Source organism: Euprymna scolopes, chromosome 40 (assembly GCF_053919585.1).
Source record: "Euprymna scolopes isolate OS-2025 chromosome 40, ASM5391958v1, whole genome shotgun sequence".
NCBI classification, from domain to species: domain Eukaryota; kingdom Metazoa; phylum Mollusca; class Cephalopoda; order Sepiida; family Sepiolidae; genus Euprymna; species Euprymna scolopes.
The window spans coordinates 60,923,621-60,943,394 of NC_136521.1; the positions used below are offsets into that span (position 1 = coordinate 60,923,621).

The window sequence follows — 19,774 nt, forward strand, 5'->3', positions numbered from 1 at the left end:
TAGGGCTCTCAGGTGTGAAGGGGTTATGTTTTGTTACTTGCCGGGTTATGTTGAGAGAGCACAAGCACTACAGGTTCATTAGAGCAAATTCCAATAAATACAGGTTGAAAAGTAAGAAAACAACACACCAGCACACTAGCAGTATGTTAAAACTTTTATTTAAAAATATAATTCAGGCAACTCGATTATGTAGAAGATACCAAACCATTCTTCTGACTCTTATTACCCACAAACTAAGCATGTGTTCGTAAGAGTTACTATTTGGGAACAAATCTACAAGGACACTTTGCAGAGAGTTGAGCAGCGAAATGTCTGTTTATATTACATTTATATTTCTCTATATCACTACCGTCGGGTATGTACAATAAGGTGGGGGGGGGGAGAACTTCCAAGAAAGGATCTTTTAGAGTAGAATAGTTTCCGGCATCTAGGACTCTCAACAGTGAAGGGATTGATTTAGCTGCTTGTTAGGTTAATCGGGACTATTTATGTCGAGAGGGCACAACCACTAGGAGTTCATTAAAGTACATTCTAAGAAATAAAAGGATGGACGATAAAAGTGTAACCTTTAAGAACACAATAGTACAGCTTTATGTTCAAACTTTTATTGAAACAATCAATTCAGGAAACTCGATTATGTAGTAGAGCTTACATTTATTCAATGTATCTGCCTTCAGCCTCAATCATCGCCTCGACACTGGTCCAGAACTGGGAGCATACATTTTCCACAAGCGCCTGCGGGATTTCGGTGGATACTCGGCGAATGGTCGCGATCAGGTTGCTTTGGTGTTGTGGGAGGTCATGTTGGTGATTTTCTCAACATATGACGAAACTAAATAATCAAGCCGGTTCAGGTTAGGGAAGGAGGGAGGCCAGTGAGAGAAGTGTACAATGTCATATCACTCATGCTGAACCCAAGCATTTGGACTTGTGGGCCGACACCGAGTCCTTTTGCTACGCGCAGGGTTTGTCAGTGGCCACGTGATTGCACCAGGCGATCACCACGCCCTTCAGCGCATCCTGGTACACTTTGGTGTTGACATTAGAGGTGGAATTGTGTGGCCTTCATATAAAACCACACCGATAACCATAACCGTGGTTCTCATCAGCCTGGTCACGGAAATGTAATCACGTCGTCTTTTCTATTCGTATCATCCAAAGATGCATTTTGAGGGTCCTGTTTTCATAACTTGGGTCGGTAAAGAGCATGAGTTATGCAGCAGCTTATTTCTGATTTCGCTCGTTTAACACTGTGTCATTTTCAGACATGATAGAAGGATCTTATCGCTCTTGAATGTGTACACAACTGGTCTAATAGAAGATGGTCTGCAACAACAATAAAGAAGAAAACCGAGTTTCCTTAAACGGAAATGTACTCTTGTCGTCTTTTCTATGGTGACAATTTTATCTTTCCACCTTGTACTTGTTGGCCCAGCACAGGGAAGCAACTTTGCGGTGATTGCACTAGTGGTTGGGGCTTGGTAGATAGTGGGGGACCTATTAGGTGGTGACACTTTTCCGGACCCTATCAAAATCGGAAAGACTAGTAGTAGATGCATTAGGCTAGTAGAGGCAAGCATACTCCATGCATGGGTTAATATTTGCTTGGTAGCATATAGGATACTGTTAGGAATTATTCATTTCTTATCATTGTAGGAGTCCAGCTTTGCCCTTCTCCGTTGTAGCATAGGCATGTTCTCTGTGTATTTGTTCCAATACATACGGAGTTTTACAAAGTGCTTTCCAGAGCTAGTTGATGGGCGTTCTCCTGACTAACATTTTTGTTATTTTTTTCTTTTGCCCACCTTTTGTTCTTCAGTTTATATAAATCAGGCTGAACTTTTAACTCGCCTACAGTAAAAACAAATTCTATACCATTTTTTAAATTATTTTTTCTACAGTGGCTGAAGTATGGTTTGTATAGGTCTGTGTCACATGACCGCTACGTTCCAAATGGGCATAGAAACAAAACATAAATAAAAATAAATAAAAATTTCCGGTCAGCATATTTTATTTCACAAAAGTTTATTTTTTTACCGATACAATTGCTTCGACGCCACTTAAAATTCTGTCGCCATCGCCCATATCTCCTAGTGTACATTTTAACTCTCTGACCCAACGACGACCGCAGCCAGCCATTAGTTCCCTACAGTTTGAACGTCAATTTCGTTCGACAACGACTTTCTTTCCCCCCGAGCTTGTGTCTGTTTTCCGTCTTCTTCTCGCGCACACTCCCTAATTTCCATCTACAGTTTTTTTTTTTTTGCCTTCTGCTGTTACTGCCAATTTCTTCATATGTTGGCCATCCTGTACTGTTGCTGATATTTTCCACCGCACTCATACGCGCTCTGTTACAGTTCTAGGAGGTAAATCCTCGCATGCCTTGCCGTCATATGTTTTGACAATGTTTTTTTAAGGAACCACTACTAATCAACTCCCGAGGGTTTCCCGAAGGTTCATGAATATACGTTGGCCACTGAGACAACTGCTTAGTAATCCTCTTTGGTGTAAACATGTTGAAATTTAATTATTAAAGGGGCGAGAAAGCAAAAACGTGTTTACATTAGACTTGAAGATAATTATATTGTAGTCCGCTGGCAAGTAGGCCAGAGCAACAAGCGGGCACTTTTAGGAAATAAGTTTTGTTTATGGAATTTGCGTTAAGATTAAGGCACAGATAGAGTGTGGTTTAAGTGGTGGTGTCATTTTAGGAATAGTTTTGTTATTTGTGTAATTGTGGCGAAGAGGGAGACCATAGATGGCGACTCATCAGCGTTTCTTCTGTGGAAATGCGGTTTCACCGAGGAGAAACATCCACCACCTACTCGGTTTGGAAGCCGGTTTCAAACTCTGTTAACGCATGATAGGAGAAACACCCCCTCACAGATACGAAAAATGTACTCCGTTGTATAAGTATATATGTATATGTATATAATAACCCGAGTTGCCCAAACGGATGAATGTCTTTTTTTTTACATGGAGTTCACCACTTATCAAGGCCCAATGGCCACTCAGGGATAAGTGTTATTGTGTAGTACTCAAAGGGATAGTGTAGCAATAGTATTGAAGAATTGGTAAGGTGTCATTACTTGGGGGGGCGGTTCATCAGGAATTTGTTTGTGTTGGACTTGAAGACATCCAGGTTGAAGTCAGGAGGGAAACAGGCAAGCGGAACAGAGTTCCACAGGCGTGCAGTTCTAAGAAAGAAGCTTTGTTCATGGTATCTACGTTTTGATTTCGGCACAGATAAAGAGTGGGGGAAATTTTTGACGGTAGTTTCAGCTAGTCGGGTGTTTTTTTGATAAAGATATGCGAGAGGGGACCAGAGAATGGAGCTCAGACGAGCACCTGCCATGGAAGTAACGATAGAACAATGACAGGCTCGTTAAGTCTCTTCTGTGGGAAAGAGGTTACAGGGTAGAGAAAAGGGCATCCCCCACCAAGCCACGAAGTCTATTTTGTACTCCGTCAAGGCAGGATAAGCTGTTTTTGCAGCCCCCGCCCAGATGTGGCAGCAGTACTCCATTTTGGACGTATTTGGCTCTTATATAGATAGAGAATTGCATCATTAGTGAGATATCTTCTGGAGCGGTAGAAGGATCCCAGCATTTTCCCAGCGACTTTGGCCACAGACTTGATGTATGTGTTCCATTTAAGATCAGGTGTAAAGATCAAACCCAGGAGCTTATCAAATCCTGGGGCCTCCCTTAGACGAGAACCATCCATTTCAATTGATGACACATGGGGATCAGAGCGTTTATGATGTAAAGATTGAAGCTTAGTCTTAGATGCATTAAAGATAACCAGCCACCTCTTTCCCCACTGTACCACGCGCTCAAGATCAGAGGAGAGAGAATCAGAGAGAACGTCATCATTTACGGCCTTTGATGTGTTGCCATAGATGGTCGTGTCATCAGCATAGATGTCAACGAAAGATGTTAGTATGTGTTTTGGGGGATCATTGATGTAGATCAGGAAGAGAGTTGAGCCCAGTATGGACCACTGCAGGACTCCAGCATTAATACTGTGGGCCTCTGATTTCTGCCCATCTTATGAGCCTATCAGATAGAAATGAGTTAATGATAGAGAAAACATTTCCAGTTATACCGTAGCTGGAAATCTTGTGTAGTAGGCCTTTATGCCAAACCTTATCGAAGGCCTTTGATATGTCGAGAACAATTGCCCGAGAAATGAAGCCTTTGTCGAGAGATTCGCCAATCCTATGAGATATAACCGTTAGCACATCTGATGTAGATCTAGCATTGCGGAAACCATATTGCGTGTCGTTAAGAAGGTTATTTTTGCTGGGGTGGTTGACTACTTCTCTGTTTATTGTGGATTCCAGCAACTTACTCATGACACACAGGAGACTTATTGGTCTGTACTGAGAGGGGGATGACTTATCACCTGAATTCTTAAATACAGGGCAAACTGATGAGTTTTTACAGGGTGTTGGAAATCACTTATCCTTAAGGCAACGCTTAAACAGTTTTGTGAGTATGGGGGCAAGTTCTGGTTGTAATTTTTTTTAACATTATAATTGGAATACCGTCGGAACCAGTTACTTTACTGGAGTCACGGTTCTTGATTAGCTTGGCGACCTCACGCAAATATATTTGTATGTTGCATAGCGGGTTGTCTGTTATAGGAGCGAATATGGGGAGTTGATGGCCTTCATCACACAGGGTAGAATTTGCCGCAAAGTTTTTGGCAAATAGTCGGATTCTGCTGAGATGACCTCTGCTCCATTGATAATGGTTGGGATAGAGCGCACGTTTCTGTTCAAGATCCTATTTGCTATTTGCCAGAACTGGTTGGAACCAAGCCGCTGCTCAGCTACTTTTGACTTAACGGATTGTGCATATAGTTTCCTTGCATTTTTTATTACTCTTTTACAATAGTTGCTGGCGGTTTTGAAAGCAGCTTTAGTTTAAGTGCATCTATTACGTTGCTAGCTATGGGAAAAGTGATTTCTATTTGCGATGGCAGCAGCACGTTCGGGGGAGAACCATGGCTGGCTGTTAGGTTTTTGTTGGAATTTTTTGGATGGTATGAATTGGCCTATGCCTACAAGTAACCATTCGGTCAGATCTGATACTATAGAGGACACTTCATTTTTAAACATGGAATGGAGAGGGAGATCAGATATGAATGTACGGAAGCTATCCCAGTCCGCCATAGAGTATCGGTATACAGTACGGTGGAAAGGCACGTCTGTAGATTTATTATATTTCATTTTAATCTTAACTGATACGACGCAGTGGTCGGAGGATCCCAGAGGAGATAGAACGGAGCATGAGCATAGCTCAGGGGAAGTGGATAGAAAAAGGTGTAGAAGGCTTGCAAACTGACCAGTACTATCGGGCACACGGGTGGGCTCGCAGACAATCTGAGTGAAGTCATAGGCAATGGCAAAATCATGACAGAACCTCCCCTCCTCATCAGTCTTATTTGAGTGGGTCAGCCATTCCACATTATGGACATTGAAGTCACCGCAAATGTGAATCTTAGCCGAGGGATGAGCAGACAGGATGTGGTCAATTTTTTTCTGATATACTCTTAAAGACAGTAACTCCACTGTTATGGGGGCGATAGATGGCAAATATAAATGCGGTGCTGTAAGCAAGTTCAACCCGGAAGCACATATAAGGTAGATTAGGGTCTTCTCTGGAGATATCCCTGCAAGATGAGAAGCCATCTTTAATGAAGGCACATATTCCGTGCCCGTGGTGATCTTGAGGGTCAGATTTAGATGTTAGGTTAGAGTATCCTTTAATTATGAACTCATCTAGGGAGGTGGTCGGTCCTATTCCAGTTTCGCTTAGAAAGAATATGTCAGGTTTCGTCTCCTGTGATTGAGTTTCAACCTCTGGAAGGTTAGGACGTAGACCCCTGAAGGAGATATAGTAGTAGGAGTCTACGAAGGAGGATGGGGTTCTAGGTTTATTCGTGTTTTCTTTTTTGAGATATTTCATGTTGAGGGTTTTGGGGTTTGTGGAACAGGTCAGCATACTTGGTTAGAACAGAACAGAGAGGGAAAGTAAGAGAGAAAAAGACAGGATTTTTGTTTGTAGCACATGATAAGGTAAAGCCGTAACAATTACCCACTAGTATGGTATCGAGAGGCCCCACCAGAAACTACTGCATGGTCCAGAATCAATTCACCAAATGGCAATACAGCAGCCCCAGTACTTTGCACCTACTGATAGGACAGCCTCCTTAGTGGTTATTCCACGGTTCGGGTCCCTGACTATCAGGCGGTTAACGCCAGCTCAGATGAAAACGTTTACCTTCAGCACCCTTACTAGTGACATGGCCGCAAGGATAGACATAGAGACAGAAAATTTCCGACATCTCAGACTACTGTTCACGAAGTACTGCCAACCTGGAAAGCAGCTTTTTCTTCACCCTTTGTCAGAAGCATCACATTAGACTAAAATAAGCACAATTAAAAAAAAAAAACTTGTTTAAAAACGGCACATGTCATAGTGGTTCGCAAAAAATACTCATTAGAAATGAGGACTGAGGGACAAAAAAAGGATAAGCGAGAGTTAGTGGAGCTGCAGATAACACATCCACTGCATTATCTACTCTTAATTAAAAAAAAAAACGGTAAGAGGGACTTATTTATATCTACTTAGTATAGTCCTTTGCCCATTCCCAGTTTAGAATAGAATTTTACGATAGTCTCCCCACGCATATTAATCAGTGGAAGAGTTTTTTTTGCGCTTTTGGTTCGTTGTTTTATGTTTCTCCGTTTTTACCCACTCACTCGGCTAGTTTAGTTGGCGACTATATTTTCCTTACCTAATTTTCATTTCGACGTTTTACGTGTAAGATGCAACTTGACACACCTGAGCGTTTATTATGTGTGCTTTAAAAAAAAAAAACGAGAGATAAAGAAGCAAACAAACTAATTTATGTGATCATCATAAACATTTCGTCTCTATTGCGAAATTTCCTCTGGATAAATGAAATCAAAAAATACAAAAGACCATTACAAATATTTTTAAATCTTATTTTGATGTAATTAAATTTATTACCTTTTTCGATTTCTGAAACGCAAAATAGTCGTTGAAAATTAAAAAAAAAATGTGAGGGGGCATTTCGTTTCTGAAATGGGAAAAATTTATACCCTTCATTACATGAAAAATATATTTTCAAATATACAGATAGAGCTGTGGAACCTATTTAAGATATTAATGTAAATATATGGACTATAAAAAAAGAGAATGAGTTAAGTCGAAAAAGCAGCATACTTGTTTTTTTATTAAAAATAATTTCCAGAAAGTTTATGACATAATGTATTCATTCAGAAAGTATTTCTTCGAGAAGAAAAGACCATCATCTTACGAAGTACAGCTAAATCTATAAGCTGAATGTGTCAGAACTACAACGCCATCGAGCTCTTCAAAATTGTCTTTGGTCTTCCTAGCGGTGTGTGGCTTCGCATTGTCCTGCTTCACCAAAGCGCACTTTCGCTCCAACCTTTCGTAGATCCGCTTTTTTTTACCTAGGCGTCATCACTTATCAAGGCCGAGATACCACTCAAGGATAAGGGTTAAAGAGTTTACAGTAGTCAAAATTACATTATAGTTATCGATAGTAATGGAAGTTCAGTAAATTTGTTAACTTAAGTTGAACGGTTAATCAGAAACTTGTTTACGTTGGACTTGAAGACAACCATAATATAGACAGCTGGGAATCAGGAAAACGGAAGAAAATTCCACAGGCGTGCAGTTCTAAGAAAAAACTTTGATCATGGACTCTATGTTTAGATTAACGCACAGTTAAAGAGTGGGGGGATTATTGATAGTGTTTTCAGCTAGACGAGTGTTTCTTGTGAAAGTTTGGCGAGGGGGGACCATCTATTGAAGCTCAGTCGAACACTTTCTATGAAAATAACGATAAAGCAGAGACAAACTCGCGACATCTCTTCTGTCAGAAAGAGGTTGCAGCGAAGAGAAAAGGACATCTCCCACGAGGACTCGAGGCTTAAGTTTCTTATAGTATATAGTTCGGCCCTTACGGCAAGACCATTTTGAACCGATTAAAAAAGCAGGAATCCTCCTTAAAGGTCGATCAAAAGCATAATATTACTTTCTTGTCGAATCGATCTTGTTTTGAAACCTTGCCCTTTCTGAACCTATCGTTTGTACGATAGACCCACTTCTCTTCCGATATTGAACACATCTGTCACGAATGCTTGTCCAATGGATTGCTGAGTAATTGGTGGCAAATTTCAACTCGTGCGTTGGCTTGTGTTTCGGGGAGTTCCTGCGTACCTTAGTGTGGCTTATCACGAACAAAATCAAGTTTTACTTCAAGTGTGGGCGAATTGTCGATTTACAATCTCCAATCTTATCAGCCAATTATCGAGTGATCAATGAAAGCCCAATGCCTAACCCTTTTTGCAAGTCTCTCTCCGACAGAAACGGCCGTCTATAACGGGACTTAACTTTCATGTTGACAAAATCAAAAGCATGCCCCGATTTGGGATCACTGCATATGCGAGCATTCTTTCACCTGCGGCGAAACAAAACTCATCGGAATCTTTAATAACCTTGCTTCCAACAGTAACGAATAAAAACTCGCACCTCGTTTTATCATCTTGAGTAGAAAGTTTAAGATCATTATAAACGCAAAAAAACAACAACAAAAAACAAAAAAAAAACCATTAAAATTCGAATAAAATTTCGCACGTGTTTACGAATTTTGGAACGAACTAATACCATAAATAAAGGACTCGGATGATGTTAGATATAATGCGACTTATTATTATTATTATTATTATTATTATTATTATTATTATTATTATTATTATTATTATTATTGTTATTATTATTGTTATTATTGTTATTATTATTAATATTATTATTGTCGTTATTATTATTGTTGTTGTTGTTATTATTATTATTGTTATTGTTATTATTATTGTTATTATTATTATTGTTGTTATTATAATTATTCTGTTTTTGTTATTATTGTTGTTATTATTATTGTTGTTATTGTTGTTATTATTGTTGTTATTATTATTGTTATTATTATTATTGTTATTATTATTCTTGTTTTTGTTATTGCTATCATTATTATTATTGTTATATTATTGTTATTATTGTTGTTGTTATTGTTATTACTATTATTATTATTGTTATTATTTTTATTATTATTATTATTATTATTATTATTAATAATATTAATATTATTATTATTATTATTATTATTATTATTATTATTATTATTATTATTATTATTATTATTATTTGCCAATTCCTTTAGGGAAGATTCGAACACGGCCACAAAGCAATTTATGACTTCATTACCAAGGAACACATTTAAGGGTTTAAGTTAACATTGTTATTAAGTGTAAATATTATTCCAGACGGCCGAGTGACCTTATGCCTATATCATCATGATCTGTGCGCGTAGGCCTAAGACACTAACTTATTTTATTTTACAATAAAGTGCTCGAAAAAACGAACCGAATTCTATAACAGGCTGAAATAATTATTTTTATGATTCATTTTTATTTTGTATTTAGAATATATATATATATATATATATATATATATATATATAAAGGAGATTAGAACAATAGTCTAAAGAGCAGAGTGTATTTTAATGTAATAGTAAAATTACTAGTTTAATTAAAATACAGGAAAGAAAAAGTGCTCGTTGTAATTTAGATATATAATAAGCTCGGTAGATAAACATCCTAGAGCTAATTTAATATTTAGTAATGTGATATATATATATATATATATATATATATATATATATATAATATAATATAATATAAAGGTGAATGTGTGTGTGTCTGGTCACGAATAGGCTCCTATATGGTTGAGTATTTTTATAAAACTGATTACATATAATGATAGATGTATCGGGACACAGGAATGGATTTGTTTGATCTGGCAGAACGGTGTTTCATTAAAATTGTGGGGTCTACGTTCGCGTCTGGTACACAAAGTATGGAAATAAAACAACTTAAAAAAACAACCTTAACAAGTGTTTTTGATAATGATGTACATAAGAATACTTATACTGATAAGTATGTTTTAACTTAAATAGGGATAGTATAATAAAATTGTGGGATTTTCGTTCGCGCCTGGCCTCCATGGAATGGAAATAGGCTCACACTTTAATAAAGAATTTTCATATCTATCTGCGTAAGTATACTTTGATAATTATGTTTCAGTTTGAAGAAATATGGTATAATAAAATAATGGGGGTGTTCGTTCGCGCCTGATCTCCATAGAATCGAAATATGTCACAAAGTTTAACAGGGTTTTTTTTTAATATAGATACACAGATTATTGTGAAAAGTGTTTCAGTGTGAACAGGTACGGTATAATAAATTATGGGGTTTATCTATTTTATTTTTACTTTCATCATGTTTTGCTTTGGTTTTGATACCCCCAAATTCGAAGCTATCTCTTTACAACCATTTCTTTTCATAACCTATCATACTTTCATAAATAAGATTTCATTTTCTGTAGGCTGTTTTTTAACCCAGTCAACGAAGAGTACTTTTGTTAGTATATATATATATATATATATATATATATATATATATATATATATATATTCATATAGAATGCATATATATATATATATATATATATATATAGATATATAGATACATACACACACATATACATGATGTGTCATTGGGTGCACACTCGGACAATTGAGGTAAAAATCTTCTTATATGTGCCATAGACTAATGACCAAAGTGTAAAATTACATTGAAAACCCTCGAATTGTTAATTTCCTTCTAATTATCAGGTTTAAAAATAATAAAATTAAGCTTGAAAACGTCAAGAAAAGAAGACTGTTTGATATGTAGGAATATGCTAATATCTTGACCAATAAAGAAGAAAATATCGAATGAATAAACCGTAAAATCCATGACTAAAGAGCTATGAAAAAAGGAAGAGTGGAGTTTTTGTATCCATGATAAAAAGAAAGACAGAGGGAAAATATTTAATGAGAGAAAAAAAAATAGTAATGGGGTAGAGTCGGCCGACCAGGTTTCGCCCTCTCTTTTTCAAAGACCAAATCGAGGGTCTCTCTCTCACTTTCTCTCTCTCTCTCTCTCTCTCTCTCTATATATATATATATATATATATATATATATATATATATATATATATATATATATATATAACTACTTAAATTACTCACATAATATTAATATACGAAAGTGTAAATTTATGCGTAAACTTTAAGTATTTACTTCAAAAGTGCTCAATAAGTAGGTAGAGCTAGTTAGTAATATATATATATATATATATATATATATATTATTTTATCCTCTTTTATTGTTGCTTCAATAATTACAGGTTGTTTCAATCGACAAGACAATAATATTGCTCTGTCGATCTCATCAACTAATTAAAGTCAAACACCTTTTTTCACTTAAATTACCCAGAGAACAATATTATTGTCATGTCGATAAAAACAACGTGTAATGATTTAAGCAAAAAATAAACAAAGTTTAAATAAAAAGAACAACATATTTAGCTCTTCTAAAATATTGGACAGTTTTCCTCCTTGTACCCTTACCAAATATATCCATCCTTATATATATATATATATATATATATATATATATATATATATATATATATATATATATATATATAGAGAGAGAGAGAGAGAGAGAGATTATTAATATATTATTATTATTATTATTATCATTATTATTATTATTATTATTATTATTATTATTATTATTATTATTATTATTATTTATTTAAAGGGAAACAGTTACATCTGGTCTCTGTAATGTCCGTAAATATAAAACAATATATATATATATATATATATATATATATATATATAAAGTTTTACTATGCTTATTTAATACCTACAACCCCTAGCGTTTCATTCTTTCTGGAATCTTCAGTGCAGGGTTTCACGATCAGTACCAGTCGATAGATTCGAACTTGGCGACACAAGTCATCGCTGGTGTAATTAGCAAGGGCCGTATTCGTTCGGCTACCGTCAACTACGTTAAATAACGTTGAATTAAACATTTTATTTTGAAATGTTTTTGCGTCAGTCAGAGTGATCTACTCATTATATGATGATTTATGCGTAACTATATATAATTTTAGGTTGCTATTTTTTAAAGATAAATACCCAATGAATATCGCAAGGTTAATACAAGAGTTCTCAATATCGAAGTAGAGTAATTTTCACTTTCAATTTATCTTTTCCTTAGTTGTTATTTGTTGCTGAACAGTCATGAGCATGTTTCGGTTTTCTAGTACTTAGAAATTAGAGAACCCTTCAGGCAACAACCCTTATATTCGGAACCGGAATTCTAATCGGAAAAAGAAAATCAACTCTCAGCAGAGGAAGGTTTCCAGTAAAGAAGTGGGCAGGTGTTGAAGTTTATTTTTTGCGGAGACCAAGGTTTACTGGGTGTAGATATATTTATTTATTTTATTTTACTATACGGTCCCGAGGAACGCCGGATGGCCTTGCTAGTAATCGGTAAATTTGTCTAGGATTTCATGGCGTAATAGTTAATGCACCGGACGGTAATGCATATGGTCCAGGTTCCGATTCCTAGAGGGACACAGTCGTGCTACGCTTATTTAGTTAGAAACATGCATGTCCATAGATTACTGTCTTCAAAAAATAAATAAATAATCTTTATCTACGATAAAATAAAAATGAGCTATTTCCTATATAGCTAAAATGAGACTAAACCCTATTTATCGCTAAAAAAATCGACAACGTATATATATATATATATATATATATATATATTTATATATATATATATATATATTTATATATATATATATATATATATATATATATCCTTTTTCAAAAAACTAAATCCCTATTTTGCAATAGCATTCTTCGGATCGATTATTTCTTTTCATCGCTTAAGCTCCTAAAAAGCTTTGAGATGTGTATGCTACAACGCCGAGCATAATTAAAAATCTCAGATAAAAAGAACTACTTTGAAACATTTGTTCAGAAACATTTTTTCTGAATGTCATGTACGCTTTTATCGACTGTTCATATTCTTAGTAATGATATTTTTTGCCATACCAAACATTGTTTCATTGTTATTTTTTTACACATATACTGCACACAGGCGTTTGTTTGGCGTTGCTTCCCAGTGTGTGTTTTTTCTTTCAGTTCAAAGGTCTTGTCCACAGTTTCGCACCAACTGATAAGGCTTATTTATGCGGTCAATATCTTAAGACATGCCTTCTCCCCTCCACAACCAGAAAGAGATAAAAATAAGAAAACAATATAAAAATGTATTCCTTTAAGTCCGATACCGAAGATTGGACTAAAAACATATACATGCGTCCAGCCCATTCAAACTGCATTTGCTCCGAGGTAGGCTATCCAGGCCTAGGATAAATTGTCGAAAATAATGTTTGGTTTGGCTTGGTTTGGTTGTTTAGTAAATCTATTATGTTATATTTTGTTTTAACTTTGCAGAACATAATTGTGTTTTGAAAAATGGGTGAATATATATATATATGTGTGTGTGTGTGTGTGTGTGTGTGTGTGTGTGTGTGTGTGTGTGTGTGTGTGTGTGTGTGTAGTGTTATAATGGAATAATTCCAGGAAGAAATCCGGGTATGAGAGCTCAATGTGGTAAACAGAGCAATAACATAAACATATAACACGGAAATTACATAATTGTCGATGCAATAATTTATTTCAACCTTATGGTATTTTCAAGCTTCTAAACTAGACAATTTCAGTATCAAAAATGTAATTGTCTAGTTTAGATGTTGAAAATACCATAAGGTTGAAATAAATTATTGCATCGACAATTATGTTATATATATATATATATATATATATATATATATATATAGTAAATAGTAATTTATAAAATATATACGGCGATAAAGCTACACTGAATATTGGGCGTTTAATCTACTCTAGGACTCTTAAGTGTAACTTAATCGCCATATATATTTTATAAATTACTAACTAGCTCTACATACGTATTGAGCACTTTTGAAGTAAATACTTAAAGTTTACGCATAAATCTATACTTTCGTATATTAATTTTATGTGAGCAAATTAAGTAATTATATATATACATATATATATATATATGTGTGTGTGTGCGTGTGTGTGTGCGCGCGCGTGTGTGTGTGTGTTTGGTGCATTTTAGGTAAAGAAACCAGTATCTGACGACAGCCTGATCTGGTAGCCCAATTACCTGAAACAAAAATGTAGTAGGCAAAAAAATAAATGTTCTGTCAGCAACAGTACAACTTCAAAATAGTCAATATCGCCCACCTCCAGAAGAGAGGGAATTCCTGTCCGTGATACCCGTGGTAAAAGAAGACACACTCCAATCGCCAGAAACACCCACACACACAATTTGCAGGACACTGCCGACTCGTCTCTAGCCTCCTGCTTTCATAGTGGCCGGGAATTATCTATTTGCATAATCACATGAGAAAGAAACGTGATTTTCCGAGAGTTGCATGGGGTAAGCGCTAATAAAAAAAACCCGGACTCCATCTTGGAATTCTCTTTTCCCCCCAACCGGTGACACAACAGACGTACCCGAGGTAAGCTCTTTTCCCCCTCATTTTAGTTATTGCTACTTCTGCTACATTACCGAAGAGAGGAATCTACAGAAAGGTCATTTTCATAAATGTAATCGAAGTTATCGTATTATCTACTACAATTATATGAAATGAACGTATTCTCTGTGCCTGTGTGTGTCTGTGTGTATGTGTGTGTCTTTGTGTGCCTGCGTGTGTTTTTATGTGTGTCTGTGTGTGCCTGTGTGTGTATGTGTGTGTCTGTGTGTGTCTATGTGTGTCTGTGTATGCCTCGGTGTGTCTCTGTGTGCATCTGTATGAGTGTTTATGTGTGTCTCTGTATGCGTCTATGTGCGTCTGTGTGTGCGTCCGTGTGAGTGCCTGCGTGTGTGCGTCTGTCTGTGTCTGTGTGCACTTGTGTGTGTGTCTACGTGTCTACTCCATTACAAGACTTAAAGTTAATTGTTGATAATTGTTATATGGGTAAATTCCAAACAAAAAATTCGCAATGATCTCATTTCGTCAGAACGATTACATACGAAACGTGAGGACTAAAAGACAAACAGATTTAAAGCCGACCATATTGTATTCTGCAGGGTACTAATCCAGTTGGAATGTGTTATGAAGATAAATAGCCCCTAGAAATAAACATTGTCGATGGAAACTTCTATTAAATAACATGCGTCCCGCCACTATGTACTGACATCTATGAAATATGCTATTTAAAAGATAGGCGTGACAGTAGGACAGATTCCAAACTTTTATGTGACAGACGAACATAAACGTTTATTGAGGTGTTAGGACGCATGTAACATGGATGTGAAAAAACGAGGGTATTCATTGTCAGGATTAACAAGGCAGCATTCAGTTCGTGAAGATTGGGAAAATACGAAAAATTATTCGACTGAAAATATTGACTTCTTCATGAATGGCTTCTCTTTTGTGCTTATGGATTTCTGCGCGACTATTTTACTTTTGCTTATGAGCGCGTATGCCCATTTTTTTGTTTAGTTACTTGAACGAATAGAAAAAAGAACATCTTCGTTCTCGTAAGAGCGAGTGACATCACATAAAATAGTATTGTAAGAAGTGTTTATAATACAGGATGACACACGCACACACACACAAAACAAACGGTCATCATTAAACATTGAATAACTTCCCAAATCTTATGTATATCGATACAAAACTTCCGTTACATTTCTTGGCCTTTTGGCCAAGATCAATGTGTAGTGTCTGTTCTTCAGATGCTGCACTTCCATTTCTTGTTCTCTTTCGGTGGAGGAGCAGTCCTTCACGACTGAGACAATTTTTGTTTAATTTTTGTACCTCTTCTCCACGTTAAAAAACGACCCTGGTGTCTAACTCTGTCCCGTGGGGAGGCATAGTAAATAGGTAGATCACGCCACGCGTAGTTGACATCTCCAAAATTTCACGTTTATACTACAAAAACTCTTTGTTTCACTGAAGCTTAAAAATCTGCTTGAAAAAAGAGCAGTTTCTGACTACAGCAACGTTGTGTAGTATCCTTGCTGATTTCGGTCATCCACCGTGCGATCGAGTATTACTTTCTTTTGATGTCATGTAAAGTCCCATGAGTTCCAAAACTATTGGGCCACTTGCAGCGTATTGCGTGGACAGGAAATTCACGACATCCGAACCGTCTTTTGAATATCAATTGAACTGCGTTGATAGAATCCAGCTGGACATACGTCTCATCTATAAGTGTACTTTCCTCAGTAATCCATATCATCCTGGAAGTCAAATTTTCGGCACTCTTAGAACCTCTTGCTATATATATTTATTCATGTGTATATATACTTGCTTAAAAATGTTGTCTACCAAACTCTTCTGTCAGTTTTTAGCCTGCAGACATAAAACTATTCGAACCTATTCGAAACTTAATATTTTGGTTTTAGCCAGGGAAAAATCTGTGCAAACTTCAAACGACGTCATTACGAATATGTATGACCAACTTAATAGCTATTGATTCATGTCCTAATTTTTAGCCCTGCAGAAAACATTTCTTCAATTCTCAGGCATTAAGGTAACACGAAAAGGTAAATAGTAAGCTAAATATTTGGATTTCGATTCTGGGTGGTGGTGCAGTGGTAATTTTTAAAACACTTTTTAAATTATTAAAATATATAATACTAAATACGAAATCTGCATTAATCCAAATACAATATTTAAGCGTATGTTACGACCGGGAAATACCGGGTGGCGTACTAGTTGGAAATAAAAAGACGGATGTGGAACAACGTTGCAAGAGACTGGATTGGAGCAGACATGTTTGCAAGGGTGGAGAAAAAGCACGTGTTCAACACGGCAATGTTTTGTTAACTTAATGGCGAACTAAAAGAATGTTATTACAAAATGCAATACGTTGGAGGAAAGTACCATTAATACATGAATTTTATTCGAAGCAAAAAAATGAATCGAATTTCTTTCCTTTATTGTCCATTTACGTCTGCGTACAAAGTCGGGTCCAAGAGTGTTAAAACATTATGAAACCGTTGACGAATATTGACGACATCGTTACAACATTACAGCTACGTATATATAAAACGAGGTTATTGAACTGGACATAGCGATATTAAGAAATGAGGAGAGAAAAAAAAGCAGCCTTTAGCAAAATCAGTGGCTCCCATTAATGCTGTGTTGAAAAGATAAGAGAGAAAAGAACACGAAGTATCGTCATGTGTCGTTTTGATAGTAAAGAAACTGGAATCTTAGAAAATATTAAAATGGATTTTAAAGATATACGTATTATATATGCATATATATATATATATATATAATACGTATATCTTATATATATATGTATATATATACCAAGTGAACTAAGTGCAAGAGAGATTAAAACAATTGCATTTAAGGTAGCGGTAAAATCTCTCGGTGGGAGTATATCAGTTAGCTGGTGAATATTTGGCTCATGCTAAACTTAAACAAAATAAACATAAAATTGAAATAAATACATTTATAAATTTATACTTTTCTAATTAAATTAATTTGATAAAGATCACTTGTCATCTGCATGTTTTATCACAAAGAATCGAAATAAAACGCTACTATTAACTTAAATGAAGTGCGTATGTCGGCGGCAGTTGATAATATAATACGTTATACCGAGCCAATATTATGCGCCGTAAAACAAAGTGGTTTCAAATACATGCATGTTTACACGTGTCCGTATGTGCCTATGGGATTATTTGGTATGCTTGTTTTTTATGTTTGTATCCTGTGAATATCGAAGGATTTTTGACAGGTAAAGGGATGCCCTCGCTCATGATAGATGGCTAGAAATCTTATACTTTGCCAGTTTTTTAAATTAGAAAAAAAGCCTTGCCAAGCTTCGAGTAGCGCATTCGTCATTTTTGGCGTCAATCCAGGGTTGAATTTGACTGGAGGCGAAGTCGAACCACACTAGGCCAGACAGGAAGCCTTCTCGCAGATTGAATAGATAGAATAGAAGGTATATATATATATATATATATATATATATATATATATATATATATATATATATATATATATATATTTATTTATTTATCTTACATATGCATATATATGTTGCTACACATTTCAGAGCATGTTTCAGTCAGCCAGTTACAAATTGCTTAAGACTCTTTCAGTAGATGTTGCTTATATATATATATATATATATATATGTAAGTATGTATGCATATATATACATATACATATATATATATATATATATATATACATATAAGTAGTGTCTGTAATTAAACTAAAAATAAATAAAAATGAAGAAAAAAAACAAATGCAATCACATATTAGTCAGGAGGGCACTCATTTTATATTCAAATAAAAAAAAATCCGCAATTAAGTCAGGCAAAGAAGAAAAAATATAAGAAAAATAAAATATACATTGACAACAAAAAAAAGAAAAGAGTATATAATAATAATAATAATAATAATAATAATAATAATAATAATAAAACATTAATAATAATAATTATTATAATAATAATAATAATAATCATAATAATAATAATAATTATAATAACAATAATAACAACAACAATAATAATAACATTAATAATAATAATAATAATAATAATAATAATAATAATAATAATAATAATAATAATAATAATAATAATAATAATAATAAAATAAAATAAATGAATAAAAAATTTTAAAAATTGAAAAAATATGCACCAAAAAAAGAAAAAATACAAAAAAAAAAACCGAAAAAAAATTAAATATAAAAAACATCCGGACATATCTTTCTCTCTAATTGGAAAAAGCAAAAGCGTCTTGATCAAACGGGTGAAGACTAGATCAACGGCAAATACGTCACATTGGCACATTGCGATCATGTTAGTGATTTCATTAGCGAAAGCGATTTAAGATTAAAGATTATTTTTTTTTAAACTTCATAAATAATTATTATAGCAAGAACAGTAATACTAGTAATATGAATAGTAATAATAATAACATATAATAACAAGATTTGTACAAATAATGACAATACCGACAATAATAACAACAATAATAACAATAATAGCAATAACAACAATCATAGCAAAAATAATAACACAATTATATGTTAATAAAGATAATAATAATTATAATGATAACGATAATAACAATAACTTAATACATATGAACTATTTTTTTTTTAATAATAATTTAACGATTAGTATAATAAACAAGAAATAGTATTCAAGTTGCATCCGGTTATTTTGTAGAAGATTTAAATTCTTCACACTCTTTGTATCTTTAATGGCTACATTTTGTGTTTGGTTTGGTTGATTTATAGTGGATTTTATCGTTTCTGTTCCCTGCCCTGCAGAACATTAATGAGTTTTTCAATGGGGGAGGGAAAAGAGTTACTGGAAAGGAAACCAGACGGAAAGTAGGGGGAGATAAATATATATAAGGGAAGTGGGCAGAAGGACCAGGAGGTAATGGTAGGTTGTTCCTAATGTTTTTCGTGTTGCAGAACATAATAAACTTCTGCAAAAGGAAATAGGAAAACAAAAAGTATCAATGTTAAGTGCAGTTCATATCAGGAAGCCAATATCTTCAGACAACCTGATCTGGTAGCACCCGTGTATTTTGCTTTGCATTTCAAATTTGGAATACTAACTGGAAAACATCATGACAAATTGCCAATTAGAGATTATCTAAAATATCAACTATGAATTTAAAAAGAGCATTAAATGAAAATTTCATGTAACTATAAATAGCTA

The 19,774-nt window shown here is 34.8% G+C and overlaps 1 pseudogene; it reads left to right on the plus strand.

The window, feature by feature from the left end:
• Positions 1–15,747: 15,747 nt before the first annotated feature.
• LOC145265841 (U2 spliceosomal RNA) lies at positions 15,748–15,886 on the plus strand (annotated as a pseudogene).
• The last annotated feature ends 3,888 nt before the right edge of the window (positions 15,887–19,774 follow it).